Source organism: Panthera onca, chromosome B1 (assembly GCF_046562875.1).
Source record: "Panthera onca isolate mPanOnc1 chromosome B1, mPanOnc1 haplotype 2, whole genome shotgun sequence".
Classification (NCBI taxonomy): domain Eukaryota; kingdom Metazoa; phylum Chordata; class Mammalia; order Carnivora; family Felidae; genus Panthera; species Panthera onca.
In genome coordinates, this window is record NC_138342.1 from 140,719,895 (window position 1) to 140,737,582 (window position 17,688).

The 17,688-nt window shown below is 35.7% G+C and overlaps 1 protein-coding gene across 5 annotated transcripts in view; it reads right to left on the reverse strand.

Annotated features, from left to right (window-relative positions):
- The window catches only part of MARCHF1 (membrane associated ring-CH-type finger 1), an 891,585-nt gene that overhangs the window by 473,067 nt on the left and 400,830 nt on the right, over positions 1-17,688 (reverse strand). The gene's annotated exons all lie outside the window — the stretch shown is intronic.

A 17,688-nucleotide genomic window follows, 5' to 3' on the forward strand; every position in this document is an offset into this window, starting at 1 on the left:
AAGCAGGAGGGTAAATGCTAATGCACAAGTATTTTTCGAGGCTTGGCTTCCATCATTCTTCCTACTAGCCAAAGGAAGTCATGTAGCCAAGTCCAGAAACGGCATTATGAGGCACTACCAAAGGCCTTGAATATAGGGGGACAAAAATAAACAGAGGTCATCACTGCAGTTAACCCACCATAGCCACACAGAGTAAACCTACAGTAAAAATAAATCTTCACATTAAAAAGTGACAAGGATCTATTGCAAGAAATAACAAATAAGGGTGCTGAGAAAGACAATGAAGAACTAGATTTTTATGCTGTATAAAGACAGAGACTATGTTCCTTTTGCTCGCTACCGTTTCCTTAGTACCCTGGCCTGTGTTTGGCTCTTGTTGGTACTACTAAATGCATACTGAATAAACAATTTTAAATGGAAGTGAATTATCCTCTTTAAGGTCTAGCATGCTAAAACACCCGTTCTGTATTGCACAATGGGAAACAACAAAGTAACACAGTGGTTTTAAATATAGCCTCTGGAGTCATATTGCCTGTATTTACATCCTGGCTTTGCCTCTTATTAAGTGTGTTTTTGGAAAAATACCACATCTTTCTGGGCCCAAATTTCCTGAACTATAAAATGAAGATAATGACAGTAACCATTTGTGGTGGTTTAAACATGATTCCTAAGTTATTTGACATGATTCACTTCAGGAGGCAGGGTCTGTGACACTTCCTTTTGAATAGAATGGGCTTGTGACTATTTCAACAAACAGACTCTAGTGGAAATAATGATGCATGACTTCCAAGACTTGATCATAAAAGGCGATGTACCTTATACCTTGATTGTTGGCATAGTCGCAACTGAAGCCCTGAGCCTCCATTTGAGAAATTTGAGTATCCTGAAATCGTCAGGCTGTTAAGAAGGCAGGTGATAAAAAATGGCCATGTGCAGGCACTCTAGTTGGCACCCTTAATCTTGGAGTCCTCTTAATGCATGTACCAGAAATGTAAATGAATAAACCATCAGATGATTCCAGCTTCCAACTGCTGAGTTATTCTATACAATCTTTGAATCTTTCCAGCAGAGGCCCCAGGCATCATGCAGTAGGGAATGATGCCATGCTGCTATGCTTCATCCCTGATTTTCTTTGTCTGAATTCCCAACTGACAGAATTCCTCAGCACAACAGCATTTGTTTTAAGGCATTAAGTTCTGGGGTAATTTGTTATGTAGTGATAGTAGCCGTAACAGAATTGTGGTGTCTGAAAGATAGGTGCTACCATACAAACCCTAACTATGTGCCCTGGCTTTGGAAACAGGTATCCCACAGAATCTTAGAGGACCCTGTGATGGTTAATTTTATATGTCAATTTGACTGGCCCATGGGTGCCCAAACATTTGGCCAAAAATTATTCTGGGCCTATCTGTGAAGATGTTTCTAGATAAAATTACTATTTAAATCATTAGACTGAGAAAATCAGATTGCCCTCCCTAACATGGATAGCCTTAATCGAATCAAAGACCTGAATAGAACAAAAAAAGTTAAGTAAGAACTCTTTCTATATGACTGATTGAACTGGGACATAACATCTTCTCCTTCAGACTTAAACTAAAATAGTTGGTTCTTTTTGGCTCTCAAGCCTGCTGGCTTTCAGACAGAAACTTCTACGACAGGCTTTTTGGGTTTCCAGATTGCCAACTGGATATCTTGACAACACTTAACCTCTTTAATCAGGTGAGCTAGTTCCTAATAATAATTATCTTTATATCTATACTCCTCTATATATTTCTATCTTTGTATCTATCTATCTATCTATCTATCTATCTATCTACCTATCCATCCATCTAATCTCTCATTGGTTCTGTTTCTCTGAAGAACCCTAATAATACAGACCTTAAAAAGATTATTTGTGAGAGCTTAAAAGACCTCAAGGAGACTGTTGATAAAATAATGGGGAATTTGGGAAGAAATTATCATTGGAGGTTGACAAAAAGGGTGATCAAAGTTCAGCAGCATTCTCACTGACGATGGGAAAAATAGCTTTAAAAGCTATGTACAAGCAGCATATAAGATACAAGAATAATGACAAACTGAAAGAAAATTTCTATTTTTAAGCAAAATTTAGAGAAAATATAAAGGAGCTAGGACTTGTTCCTTTTTAAAAAAAATGTTTATTTATTTTTGAGAGACAGAGAAACAGAGTGCAAGCAGGGGGGTGACAGAGACAGAAAGAGAGAGACAGAATCTGAAGCAGGCTCCAGGCTCTGAGCTGTCAGCACAGAGCCTGATGCAGAACCCAAACCCACGAACAGAGCCATGAGATCATGACCTAAGCCAAAGTCAGATGTTCAACCGACTGAGCCATCCAGGCACCACCTGGGACTTGTTTCTTTTATTTAAAAATAAAACTATATCTCCATCTCCATATCACCCAGAGGAAGAGTCTCAAATTAGAAAACACATCAGGGAAAATATCAAATCCTGGTTCCTCTGAGATAAACATCTTAGGGTTAAGGTGAAGTCAAGGATATGAACAGAAAAACTCTTTGGTAAGAACTTAGAAAGACTAGAAATAGTGCTTCATAAGCTCTGTGAAAGAGATAAAAGTTATCTAAGATATTAAGAGCATCCCTGGCAAATTATCTCTCTTAAATAATAGGTATTCTGAGAAATTTAAGATCCTGGACTCCATCAGCCTCACAGGAAGCCAATACAGTTGTGTTTATTTTAAAGAGAATGTGGCTATGGCTTTTGTCAAATCAAGTGTATTATAAATCAAAACATAGAAAACCCACAAAATGCTTAAAGAAATTAGTCAGTTTTGACTGAAAGAAATAGAGTCCAAAATAAAAAGAGGCCTTTGTACTTGCCACCTTTCATGAGAAGGAAGCAAGCTTGAGGGGGATTCTCATTTGAAGTACAAATCAAATTTTATGGAAAAAAATAGAATATAGTGAAAATAATAACCAAGAGCTATAGAGCAGAACAAAGAGTCTCAGAAAACTGCTTTAGGGAAGTAGGAATAAACCCTAGTCAAAGAACTCGCAACAAATATGCAGCTGGACTTCAGAACTGTTATGGATTAGTGACTGCTACGTGTCTCTTATTTTCCTCCTTTTTGAATAGGAGTGTCTATGGAAGTTACTCAGCCATTGTATGTTAAGTGTATACCATACAGATAACCTGTCTGTTTATTTTAGGTTCTTCAGATTGAAAAAAACCATACTAGATGAACTGTACTCAAGAAGCCAACTGGGAAATTGAGATGGCAAGATCTTGGACTTGTATTTGATGACAAAATAGGGTAAGACTTCAGATGGCTTGGGGAGAAATAATGGTATTTTGCACCCTACAATTCAAGGAAAGGAATGCAAGTAATGGTGGCTGCAGGTGAACTGTGGTGGTTTAAAAACATAAGCCTAAAACTGTCTGGCCCGACTACCATCAAAATATGGGATCTGCACATTATAATTATAAAGTCAAACGTTAAGGACAAGGAAATAATCTTAAACAAGCAGCAAAAGAAAAAAAGCTCATTACGAGCAAAGGAAGCCCCATAAGATTATCAGCAGAGTTTTCAGCAGAAACCTTGCAGAACAGAAGGGAGTAGCACAATACAGTCAAAATGCTACAAGAAAAAAAAAAATTGCAAACAAGAATATTCTACCCAGCTAACCTATCATTCAGAATTAAATGAAAGATAAAGAGTTTTCCAGACAAGCAAGAGCTAAGAGAGTTTACCACAACTAAAACAGTCTTACAAATAATGTTAAAGGGACTTCCTTAAGCAGAAAAAAAAGGCACTAATTAGTAATGAGAAATCATATGACAGTATAAGTCTCACTGGTGAAGGCAAATATAGGTAAAGGTAGTGAACTGATCACTTTAAAACTAGTATGAAGGTTAGAAGATGAAAACAATAAAAATAGTTTCAACTACAATTAGTTAAGGGATACAAAAGATAAAAATATGTAAAATGTGACATTAAAAACATAAAATGTTCAGGGGGTTAAAACATAGAATTTTACAGTGTGTTCAAATTTATGTTGATATCAACTTAAAATAGACTTTTATAAATATAAGTCATTATATGTAAGCCTCATGGTAACCACAAAAGATAATAAGAAAGGAATCTAAGTATACCACTATAAGAAATCATCAAATCACAAAGGAAGAGACCAAGAGAAGTAGAAAGAAATAGAGGAACAAACAAACAGCCAGAAAATAATCCACCAAATGCAATAAGTACATATATATCAATAATTCTTTTTATGTAAATGGACTAAATTTTCCATTCAAATACATAGAGTGGTTGAATGAATAAAATAAAACTCATCTTATATGCTGCCTACAAAAGACTCACTTCAGACATAAGGCATACACAAACTGAAAGGGAAGGGATGTAAAAAGATATCTCACACAAATGAAAACCAAAAGAAATCAGCAGCAGCAATACTTTGGTATCAGACAAAATAGACTTCAAAACAAAGACTAGTAAGAGACAAAGAAGGTCATACATAATGATAGAGTTAATCCAACAAGAAAATATAACATTTGTAAACATTTATGCACCCAGTGTAGGAGCCCCAAAATACATAAAGCAAATATTAACAGATCTAAAGGGAGGAAGAGATAGCAAAGCAATGAAAGTAAGAGACCTTAAAAAAATTACAAAAGGGGTCCTAGGTGGCTCAGTCAGTTAAACACCTGGCTCTTGGTTTTGGCTCAGGTCAGGATCTCTTGGTTTCATGAGTTCAAGCCCTGCATTGGGCTCTGTGCTGACAGCACAGAGCTTGCTTGGGGTTCTCTCTCTCTCTCTCTCTCTCTCTGTCTGTCTCTCTCTCTCTCTCTCTCTCTCTGCCCCTCCCCTGCTAATGGTGTCTCTGTCTCTCTCAAAAATAAATACGCTTAAAAAATAAAAATAAAAGTAAGAAACTTTAATACCCTACTTACATCAATGGATAGATCATCCAGATGAAAAATCAATAAGAAAACATCAGCCTTAAATTATATATTAGAACAGATGGACTCAACAGAGACATACAGAACATTCTATCTAAACAACAGAATTCACATTTCTCTCAGGTTCACATGGAACATTCTCCAGGATAGATCAGATAATGAGCCAAAACATGAGTACTAACAAAACAAAACAAAACTGAATATTAAGCATATTTCCCTACCACAGTGGTATAAAACTAGAAATCACTTACAAGAAAAAACACTGGAAATTCCACAAATATGTGGAGATAAAAAAACTATGTTACCTAATACCAAATAGATCAATGAAGAAATCAAAAGTGAATTCAAAAAAATATCTTGAGATAAATGGAAATACAACACACCAAAACATGGGAGGTAACAAAAGTAGTTGTTTTTTTAATGTTTATTTATTTTGAGAGAGCATGCATGAGTGGGGGAAGGGCAGAGAGAGAGAGAGAGGGAGAGAGAGAATCCCAAGCAGGCTCCATGCTGTCAACACAGAGCCTGATATGGAGCTCAGTCCCATGAATCATGAGATCATGACCTGAGCTGAAATCAAGAGTCAGCCATTTAACCAACTATGCTGCCCAGGCAACTCACAACAAAAGCAGTTCTATGAAAGAAGTTAATAGCAAGAAGTGCCTATCTCAAGAAATAAGAAAAATCTCAAATAAACAACCTAACTTTATACCTCAATGAACCAGAAAAAGAAGAACAAAGCCCAAAGTTAGTAGAAGAAAGGAAATAACAAAGATTACAGCAAAAATAAATAGAGATGAAAAAGACAATAAATAAGATCAAATAAACCAAGAGCTAGAAGAAGACACAGTGGGAAAGCTCCTCGACATGGGTTTTGATAATGATTTTTTTGGAAATCACACCTGTGGAAAGTAAAAGCAACAAAATAAAAAATATGCCAGTGGGGGGCACTTGGGTGGCTCAGTCTGTTAAGTGTCTGACTCTTGATCTCAGTTCAGGTCTTGATCTCAGGGTCATGAGCTCAAGCCCCACATGTGTGTGTGTGTGTGTGTGTGTGTGTGTGTGTGTGCGCACACACACACACACATATACAAGTGGGACTACATTACACTAAAAAGCTTCTGCACAGGAAAGGATAGATACGTCAACAAAATGAAAAGGCAACCTACTGAATGGGAGAAAGTGTTTTCAGTTCATGTATCTGATAAGGGATTAATATCCAAAATATATAAAGAAATCATACAACACAATAGTAAGAAAATAATAATAATAGCAATAATCCAATTTAAAAATGGACAGAAAATCTGAATAGACATTTTCCAGAGAACAAATACAGAAGGCCAACAGGTACATGAAAAGACACTAACATTACTAATCATCAAGGAACTGTAATTCAAAACCACAATGAGATACGACTTCACATGTGTCAGTATGGCTATTTTCAAAAAGGCAAGAAACAAGAAGTGTTTACAAGGTTGTGGGAAAAGGAACCCATTATACTCTTTTGGTGGGAATATAAATTGGTGCAGCCATTAAAGAAAACAGTGTGGAGGTTCCTAAAAAAATTAACAAGAGAATTAACAAATGATCCAGCAATACCATTTCTGGGTATTTACCTGAAGAAAGAAAAACACTAACTAAAAAAGATAGATGCACCCCCATGTTCATTTCAGCCTCATTTACTATAGACAAGATATGGAAACAACTTAAGTGTCCACTGGTAGATGAATAAAGAAAATATAATACACAGGCCCACAACACATACACACACACACGCAGAGGAATATTAGCATAAAAAAGAATGAAATCTTGCCATTTGTAACAACATGGATGGGCCTTGAAGGCATTATATTAAGTGAAATAAGTCAGGGAAAGACAAATACTCTAAGATTCCACTTATATATGCAACATATATATAGATATGTGTACATATTTATGATGTATGTATGTATATACACAGACATGCATATAAACAAATACATAGATACAGAAAACAGACTGGTGGTTGCCAGAGACAGGCAGTGGTGGTCAAGTGGGAAAATGAGTCAAGGGAGTCAAAGGCATTGTGGTAAATAAATAAACTTGTGGTAAATAAATAAATAAGTAAGTAAGTAAGTAAGTCTTGTGGATGCAATGGATGGCCTGGTGACTATAGTTACTATTACTATAATGTATGTCTAAAAGTTGCTTAGAGAGTAAACCTTAAAAGTTTTAATCACAATAATAAAAAAAACATTTTGGGGATGCCTGGGTGGCTCAATTTGTTAAGTATCCAACTCTTGGTTTTGGCCTAGGTCATGATCTCACAGTTTGTGAGTCTGAGCCCTGCATTGGGCTCCATGCTGGCAGTGTGGAGCCTGTGTTGGATTCTCTCTCTCTCTTTCTCTCTCCTTCTCTTTGCCCCCGCCCCAAATAAATGAATAAACTTAAAAAAATCTTTAAAAAAATAAAATAAATAAGTAAAAAACATTTTGTAACTGTGTATGGTGACTGATGGTAGCTAAAACTTACTGTGGTGATACTTTCACAATATAAACAAATAGTAAATCATTACTTTGTACACCTGAAACTAATATAATGTTATATATTGTTATAATGTTATAACAATATTATATATATAACATATATATAATATAATATATATTATATTAAATTGTATAATATTAATATTGTAATTAATTGTGTAATATTAATTGTATAATAAACAATGTTATATATATGTCAATGATACTTCAATTTAAAAAAAAAATGTGAGATCTATATCCACATGCATATATCCAAGGTACATGCATCCCAGATGCATGTACCTTGCATCTGGGTACAAATGTGAGCAACCTTCCTGACTAAATGGCTACTGCTTAGGGGCGCCTGGGTGGCTCAGTTCATTGAGCATCTGACTCTGGGTTTCGCTCACGTCATGATCTCATGGTTCATGGGTTCAAGCCCTACCTCAGGCTCCATGCTGACAGTGCAAGAGCCAGCTTGGGATTCTCTCTCTCTCCCTCTCTCTACAACCTCTCCTGCTTGCTCACTCTCTTTCTCAAAATACATAAACATGCTACTGCCTAAAGCAATGCTGGGTCATAAAAAGCAACGCAGCTTCTGATCTGTTTGTTAGAAAACTCACACCCAGAATCCATGTCTCCATATAAGAATTCTGACTACCCTGAAGTACCATGCTGTGAGGATGCAATGACACATGAAGAAGTCACATGTAGTTTATTCAGATGGCAGTACCAGTCGTCTGGTCACCCCAGTTCAGGTGCCCAACATGTGAATGAACGGGCTTTCAGAAAATCCCAGTCCTTAGTTTGGAGTGACCTCAGAGTCACACACTTGGAGTCACAGCCACAAACAGTAAACCATCTCACCACATACTGTCAGATTCCTGATCCACAGAATTCATAAACATTATAAAATGGTTGCTTTAACCCATTAAGTTTGGGGGCAATTTGTTACACAGAAATATCAACTAAAATATAATCTCATAGATAAGCTATGGGTTAAAATGAAAGTGCATAAAACAATTCCTATTGAACATGTAGTATATGTTCAATAATTAGTAACTAGATTAATGATTATAAATATATGAATGTGTGTGTGTGTGTGTGTGTGTGTGTGTGTGTGTGCGCAGCACTGATATCCCCAAAGAGTATCAGAAGGAAAAAAAAAACTTTTCACAGAACAATTCATGTAGAATTGAACCAGGCCAGTACCTTTAAGTTCAACAGCTGTAATAAAAAGTTGTCATCGTACGGTTGAAGAGCATTTAAAAGCTGTTCAGCATGATGTTATTTTGTTAAATGTTACCATGATTTAGAAAAAAAAATATTACTATTTTCCTAAGTACTCAAATATTCACAAAATTATCCTATACATGAAAACTTTCAAAAAATTTCCCATTCATGGTTATTTTAGTTCTTCCTGGTGTGGCCTGTTCTTTATAACACCTACAGAAGCAGTAAAACAAAAGATAAGAGTGTTACCACAACGAAGATGAAGTACAAAGAATTATCAAAATAACGGTATCTCACTTATTGAAGAGGGCATCTTTTGGGATGAGCACTGGGTGTTTTATGGAAACCAATTTGACAATAAATTTCATATATTAAAAAAAATAAATAATGGTATCTACAATACTCAATTTTAAAAACCCATGAAATGTTGAAAAATATTAGCATAAATACAGAATACTTGGCAATATGTACATGGAATGGAAGTGAAAATTCACATGGAGAGCATGTGTTCTACAAATTCTTGACTCTAGAGAATCCTCGGTCCAGCAGCTACAAGACTGAGGTTAAGATAGCAAGGAAACGCCATAAGGTTAGGTTTCACTTATCTAAGGCAACCAGACAATGGTACAATGGTCTGTACAAGTAGAGGTCAAGAGTATTGGCAAATTTCAAATAGCAATGAATTTGCTTTCTATTTTTTTAATCATTATTATTATAATAGGCTCCATCTATGATGCCATGCAACTTAAATATTTCCTCATCATTAATGGAAAGTATTAATGAGTCATATTCACTATGAATAATAAAATACATTGATCAGAATATAGTGAACATAAAGAATTGCTTTAGCACTTTTATTTATCAAGCACTTAATGGTGTTTATTTTGTCCCAATGAATCTTCCTTGCATTTTAGAAATATTAACTTATTTTAATTTTCATAGCTGTATAAGGTAGTCTCTATTTGTCACTATTTTACACATAAGGGGACTCAGACACAGATGTTAAGTAATCTCACCAAGGTCTCACAGCTAAGAAGTGGCAAAGCTCAAATTTGAACCCAATATGCTTTTAACTACCTCACTCTGTTCACTCTCAACATAGGCAGTATCAATTAACAAGCAAGAGTTTCCTTCTAATTCTAAGGCATGAAGTTTCTATTATACTCCCACTGGCTGCCAAACAAAATGCCTGAGTTAGATGGTTAACATCAACAATCAAAGGTGAATCCTTTGGTGTGCAACTGGCTAACCGTATGCAGAAATCACTTCCTCCAAAATGTGAATGAACTATCGTAGTAGTATCATAGTAAATGGGCATATAAAAAGTGATTTCAGATTAAAACAAAACATACTGATAGAATTTGCATTTCTAAAGCTTTGTAAAATTTAACACATCTCTATCATATTTTACAATCTCATGAAAATTTTGAAAAAAAACTGGAAAGTAAAACTGTGTCGTGGACCAAAGTCTATACAACTTAAGCATATAACTTTCACACACAAGCATTCATAGCCATACACTGCCCTATGGAACTTGTTTAGGAGTGAACCTGTTTAGGCTTACAGGTTAAGGATAATTACTATCTATAAAGAATTTGGTCATTTGTGAGAACACACAGCTGCAGCCTCACCTAACAAATATCTTTTTACTCCGTATCTCAAACATGAGCTTCATTTTCTGTGCCCAGCAGTGTCATTGCATGTGCAATAGTTCACTGGTGCCAGAATGTTTTCCCTAAGAAACCCTCTGAAGTTGACATCAAAAATACAAATCCTGACGAATTCAAAATGTTCCTTTGTATGAGAGAATGTGTATTGTATTCTTTGGCAGTGGCTGGGGGAAGAGATACCTCTGCAATTGTTTTCTTCGCCTTCCTTATCCAGATTTGCAAGGTCTGATGAATGGAATGATCAATGTGAAATGTGAGAGGCTGAAAGCCCAAGTCAGACCCAGCACCCTGGAACACTGTCCTTTTCTTCAATCTCCTTGTCATTCTTTTAAGAGCAAAGTCCTATCACCACCTCTACCCTCATGTCACGCCTATTTCAATTATTTAACAGAGTTACAGAGACAGGAAAGAGAATGAGTATCGAATAGATGTCATTTCTCATCTTCACCTGGAGGTTATGAAGGCTGCTCCAAGTGGCTTTGGGTGATACTCGTAGGCATGAGCTGGGGGAAAGCAATACTCAGACTGCTATCCCTCTCCCTTCAGGAGTACCTCAAATTAAGGGATTCTAAATCCATGTAGGCACTGTCAGTGCTGCAAAAAACTGAGTTAAATGCTGACTAATCAGCAAGTTCTAAAAATCCTGCTTAAACATCTGTAGCTTTACCTGGTCCTCCCGTGCTCTAACACACCTCCATATAAAGATTTTCGATCAATAATCTTTCAGATCCAACGATCACACTGAGTCTCATTCAACCAGCCAGGAATTCATAATACATTTTTTAAATGAACACCAGAGAGGAGTGTTAACAATCAACCTACCTAACAAATGAACAAACAAAGAGCAGAAACAAATCTGTAAATTCAGAGAACAAACTGATGGTTGCCAGAGGCAGGGGTGGGGGTATGGGGGAGAGTGGATATGCAAAGTGGGTGAAAGGGAGTGGGAGGTATAGACTTCCAGTTATAAAATGAATACTTCATAAGAATAAACGGCACAGCCTAGGGAATACAGTCAATGATCTTGTAATCCAGTTGCATGGCAACAGATGGTAGCTACACTCATCATGAGCGTGACATAACATATAGAATGTTGAATCACTATGTTGTACAACTGAAACTAATGTAACATTGTGTGCCAACTATATTCAAATTTAAAAAAATTTAAAAATTAAAATTAAAAAAATTTAAATACTGTTCAAGGTGTATCAGCAATTACTGTTTTCATTTAATTGTCAATAAAATGTGTTATTCAGTCTTACTTATTAATGAAATTACCCATAACATCTGTTTCAAACAAGAAAAAATAATGTGCATTATGGTAATTTCATTGCTGAAAGCAAATAATAATATGGAAATTTACCAGTTTTCATTATAGAAAACTATTTCAATACTATTAGTATACTCAATGGAATCCACTATAAGCACATGGGACTCTAATATTCAATTGAGACTCAGAAGTTGGAAAGTACTCTTCTGAAGAAAAGAGAATTAGCCTTTTTACTCCTTGGCATTCTCCCTAAAATGTCAGATTCATATCTGCTAAAGATGTATTTCATTTGGTGAATACAGGACATTCTGGGTAAATGTGCACAGTTTATTCATAAATTAATGTTTCAGATTACTTTACCTGGATCTCAGCTATTTTCAAGCTCAGAAGTCAGTTGCTACACAAGAAAACCATTGTAGCTACCCTTTGGCAAAGAACTGTTTAGCATCCTGTTATAACATCCAACCAAAAAACTGGTTCAAACCATAAAGGAATTGAATCACTTCATTGGAAAGTTGCATGGTTTTGAACAAAGGTTGGTTTAAAGCAAGGACTAATCCAGTGGCTCATCCATTTATCACTCAGAACATCGCTTTTCTTTCTCTGTCCTGCCTATTTTCAAGTCAGCTTTAGTATCAGTAGTATCTCTGATCAGCCTTAAAACTCCAATCTTTTCCCTCACAATATTCAGACCTAGAACTCATGCTTTCATACAAATCATCCAGAAGAAGACAGTGAGTCTATTCAAGGGGTTTTCTAGAAGCAGAGATAACAGGTATCCTTAAAGGTGAGTCCTCAGTACTCGGACCTATCCTCCCGAGCCAAATACACCTTTGAAGACAATCATGGTCTTTATGTGCCCAGAATGGAGAATGATCAGATGATTATAGTAAAGGAATAACAGAAGAAAATAAAATAACTTTATTTTTTAAATGGGATCTAGTAAATGTACTTTTTTCTACATTTACCAGTAAATGTACTTTTTCTCCAGGGCACAAGCTAGAGAGGTTAAATGACTTACTGAAATTTAAAGGGTTTTGGTGAACCCAGGACTCGATTTCATACTGCACTTGATCTTAGCCAAAAGGCCGAAAAACGATTCAGGACTCCATTTCATGTATGCCAAATCTCAGTCCATGTCCTCCCTACTAAACTATTCTGCCCATGACTATTTAATTTTATCTCATTTTCTGAATTTTGATGAAATGAACTCTAGTTATATTCTGTAAATAGGACCCATTTATATCCCATCCGACCTTACGCATCATGAGCAAATAAACATAACAACAAAAACTCCAAACTTCCCCATTCAGAGGTTAGCAGCTTCAGGGATTACCTGAATTCTTTTAATCTTTGGTACTATAATTTTATGCCTTGAAAACCAAATCACCAAATGCAGTAATAACAGAAAGGACAGCAGACTGGCAGTCAGAAAGCTTGTATTTTTGTACCAACTTTACATCTAACTAATCGAGTGATATTGGCAAGTTATTTATTCTCTATTGGTTTCTTTTTTGGCATTAAGATAAAGAATTTTTAAGAGACTTTCTGATTCTGGGATCCTTTGATTCTAAAAATTCTGCTTACAGAATGTGAAAGGGTTATGGTACCTTAATTACAAAGAAACACATAAAGTGTGAAATTGGATTTCTCAAATACATCTCTGGCCCTGAGATTAACTATGGTATTTAACTTCCACAATTTTCTACTAAAAATAGAATTAATAAGTCTATCCACCAGATAGATAACAATTATCTACTATGTTCAGAATAATGTATATTAAAAAGCCATATTGTTTTCAATTCACTCAAGTTCATGAAGCCAGATCAGCAGCTACTTTGAGTGAGGAAACGAGGCCCGGGGGGTGTCATTGGAAAGGCAAGTAGAAAATCTTGAAAGGGACATCTCAGGAAAGAGGGAGGAGAGTAAATATTCTTTAAAGAAATATACTCTAAAAGGAAAGGAAAAATTGAAGAAGAAAAATATCAAAATCATGAAAAAAGTAAAGAAAAAATGTACATATAATCAAAGGTGTTTTTGCTTTTTCCCCTCAAACCTAAAGCCTGGTTGTCATACATGGTCAGTTTGTGAGTGAGAGAAGGTGAGAAGAAAAGCATCCATGGCCTCTTTTCTCGTCTTATGAAACTCCTGTCATCTGAGGTACAGACTCTGTGCTGACGGGAGTGCATGGCAGCATGCAATGCAGGTGGCAGGAACACCCTTGGTATGATTCCTGGCTTACTTCTACATGGAAAATGCAGTGGGCTTAGAAACATTTCCATATAAATCCTAAATAATTATAAAAAATACATCCTAGTTGACTAAATATGGGAATTTGCACAATCATCCTAATTTCCAGTTATACAGTATGAAATAAAGTTACCCGTAGATCTAAGAATTTGATTACCCTTGTAAGAGGCAGATGTCCTATATGCCCAAATCCCTAAGGTGAATTAATTGCAGCCCAAGAAGTGGTGTTAACACATCTAAAAAAGATGGGAAAAGTGGATTAACAGGAACAAAGTGGCCCACTTACAAAATTAGGCAAACGAGATTTCAAGAAGCTAGACTGGTCAGTCTTTGTGCTCAACTAGAGGACAGCTGGAGAGATCTGGAGTTAGCAATCTCTTTAGAGAGGACTCTTCCACTATGGCTTTCTCAAGGTCATGCCTTTTTGAAGATACAGATGAATTAACCCCACTCCAAATACTTGAATTTCCCTCATTGATTCCATGCTATGAAGTTAAATCTGATTACTAATTTCCTATCCAGAACTTTCTCGGAGCTTGCACTTAAGCATTCCATGTCTAGATATCTATCTATCTACCTATCTATCTATATACAGGTATAAATTAATAAATTTGACCAACTACATTATATATAAATCTTCTATTACTTTGATTCATCCATCACTTCATAAGAGACTGATCATTTCTGGTTGTGCTAATAAAATGTTGTCTCTGGAATGCATATCTGAGGCATCCCCCTTTAATTGTCCAAACAACCTCCAGAGCTGATATCTTTGGAAGATAAGTATGCATCCTTCCCCTTCCCCTAAATATTAATACCAACTATATCCAAAATGGATATAGTATGTTATTTTGGTTTTTGTACTTCTGGGGTTATTAACCAAAGAGATAAATAATTACAGTGCTATGCCACATGAAATATGTCAACATGTATATTGATTACAAAGCCTAGAGTTAGATTTACAATTTTTTAAAAATCTTAAATCTGTGAATTACTTCTTATAGCTTAAATCTTCTGGACTATAATCACATTTAAGAAATAGTTTATACATTTTCCTTTTTTCTTTATATGCCTTAAAATAAAACAAAAAAACTAGATGTGAAGTTAATAAATTTGTACATTCAAGAGATTCTAAATTTCTAATGGAACAAATTAAATTGGCTTACCTTTTAATTAGCAATTTTTTTTTCTTTTTTTTCCCTTTTTTTTAAGTTTCTTTATTTATTTTGAGAGAGTACGAGCACACAAGTGGAAGAGGGGCAGAGAGAGAGGGAGACAGCGAGAGAATCTGGAGCAGGCTCTGTTCTGTTAGCACAGAGCCTGATGTGGGGCTCAAACTCACTAACCACAAGATCATGACCTGAACCAAAATCAAGAGTTGGACACCTAACTGACTGAGCGACCCAGGTGCCCCTGGATCAGTAAATTCTTAATTCTGAAACTAGATTGTTTTCCTCATGTATGCATATATTATTTTGATAACTCTAAGATAAGCAAAATACATTAAGAAAGCTTCAAAGAAGGATGTGTCTCATTTGTTCAACAATCAGGAAATGTTCATTTTGCGTACAAGATGTTTTAACTTCCTTTAGAGAGAATCAACACTTGAAATTACAGAAAATATTGTCCTGAATATATTCTTCTTGCTTTCCAACACACAGAATATATTCTATGTAATCTATCCACCTGAAATGCAATTTATAATTTTTGGACTATGTATTTAGCAATTTAATGCCCTATAAAGATTTAACAATATGTTTCAAACATATTTTAACTCTCTCCTGAAGAAAACCAAGATGTATTTCAAACGTAAAAAGTGCTTCCCTTTCTGGTATTCAGAATTATGTCTCTTTTAAAAACATTTTAATGTTGGGACGCCTGGGTGGCTCAGTCAGTTGAGCGTCTGACTTAGGCTCAGGTCATGATCTCACAGTTCGTGAGTTTGAGCCCCGCATCAGGCTCTGGACTGACAGCTCAGAGCCTGGAGCCTGCTTCAGATTCTGTGTCTCCCTCTCTCTGTGCCCCTCCCCAACTTGTGCTATGTCTCTCAAAAAAGATGAAAAACATTAAAAAATAAATAAAATAAAATAAATAAATAATAAAAACATTTTAATGTTTATTCATTTTTGAGAGACAGAGTGCAAGCAGAACCCGATGAGGTGCTCGAACCCAGGGTCCGTGAGATCATGACCTGAGCCGAAGTCGGACGCTTAACTGAGCCACCCAGGCATCCCAAGAATTATGTCTCTTTTTAAAATAATATGTTGGCTAAGAGTTTCTTTTTTCTCATAATTCACTTATTTTCCTTTAAGAATACCCACTGACTCACACCGTAACATAATAAAGTGTATTTGCCTTCAAAAGAAATGCAGTTGGCTCATAATGAATAATACTTCTTTAAAAGGTTTGTAAGGATATCTGAAGATGTGGCTTAACATCAATATCTGGCTAAAGATTCCAGCTATTTTGGGGGTTGAATAATTTCATTATTATTTCTAACATGCCAAAAACCAAATTGGTTTGATATTTTCCAAAAGTCATGTAAGCCATCCCAGCTTTCTCTGATTCACAGCCAAGCAGACATCAGCAGCAGGAGAGTTCTGGTGGTGACAAAATGTGAAGGGTGGAATGGGGGTGAGGGAGGGTAACCCATGGAATTGAATCAGTGTCTTCATTTCCAAATATCACTCAGAGACTGATAATTCTGGATATCAATCAAAATTGCCGCCTAATATTTTCTTATGAAGTTCCCTTCAAAATTATCTTCAATTCTATCAAAGAACTCAGATAATGAGTAATATATAACTTTCATAAATCTTGCTTTTAGCATTTCCATATCCATTTTCACAACTGATCAGTGCCCCTCACGCCACATCCCACACCAATAAACTTGAGAGACAGTTCTTTGATGTCCTAATAATCACATTACCAAGTCAAAGGAAAGAAAAATTTTATGGGGAATATTTTCAATTAATACTAAGCTAATAAGTTTACTCACTTCACAAACATATTTCATTCTCACAAACTCCAGAAATACCCAATGTGCCTATGAACAGGGAAATTACTAAATTAAGGGAAAAGTATTTCTCATGCTAAATTAGACCAACCCTTGAAGTTCTGTACAAATTCTAGCCACATCAAGACTGCACTGCTCTTCAATGACATTTTCAAAATCAGTTCAAACAAAGTAGAAAGAGGCTAAGAATGTCTTTTCTCATTTGACTTTATTGATCTCTTCCTCTAAGGCACTTCTTGACACTTCACTCCCATTTGCTTTGTTTGTTTTGCTTTGTTTCGTTTTTATTTCACTGCCTTCTGTCCCTACCACCTATTCTTGAGAAAAAAAGACTGACACACAGAACTGGAGGTGGGGAAAGACCATTTTCTACAAAATTAATAAGACCTGAGGTCTAAACAAGTTATGTTCAAGAAACAAGAGGATTATAGTTTCTGGTATCCTATCTCCAGGTACCTTTTAGGGGAGCACAACAACATTTACATTATTTTCACCCAAATCCTGGAGCCTGCTCAATCTCTTTCTTAAAAAGCTTTGAAATAAGTTCTCAGCATCTGATCTTTCAAGCAGTAAGAACAGCAGCAGCTAAATTTCACTGCAAATAAGGCCTAAATGTGATAAGTTGAATAACCTATTTCTCTAGCCCATGTAAGTTTCAAATAATGCTTTTTTGTGAAGAAAAAATGCAAATGAAACGTATCAAACAAAGGTAATATACACATATACATTCCAAATGAATAGAGAGAGCAATAGATCGTATGAGACAGAGAAACGTCATCCTAATTAGTGCTATGTGTT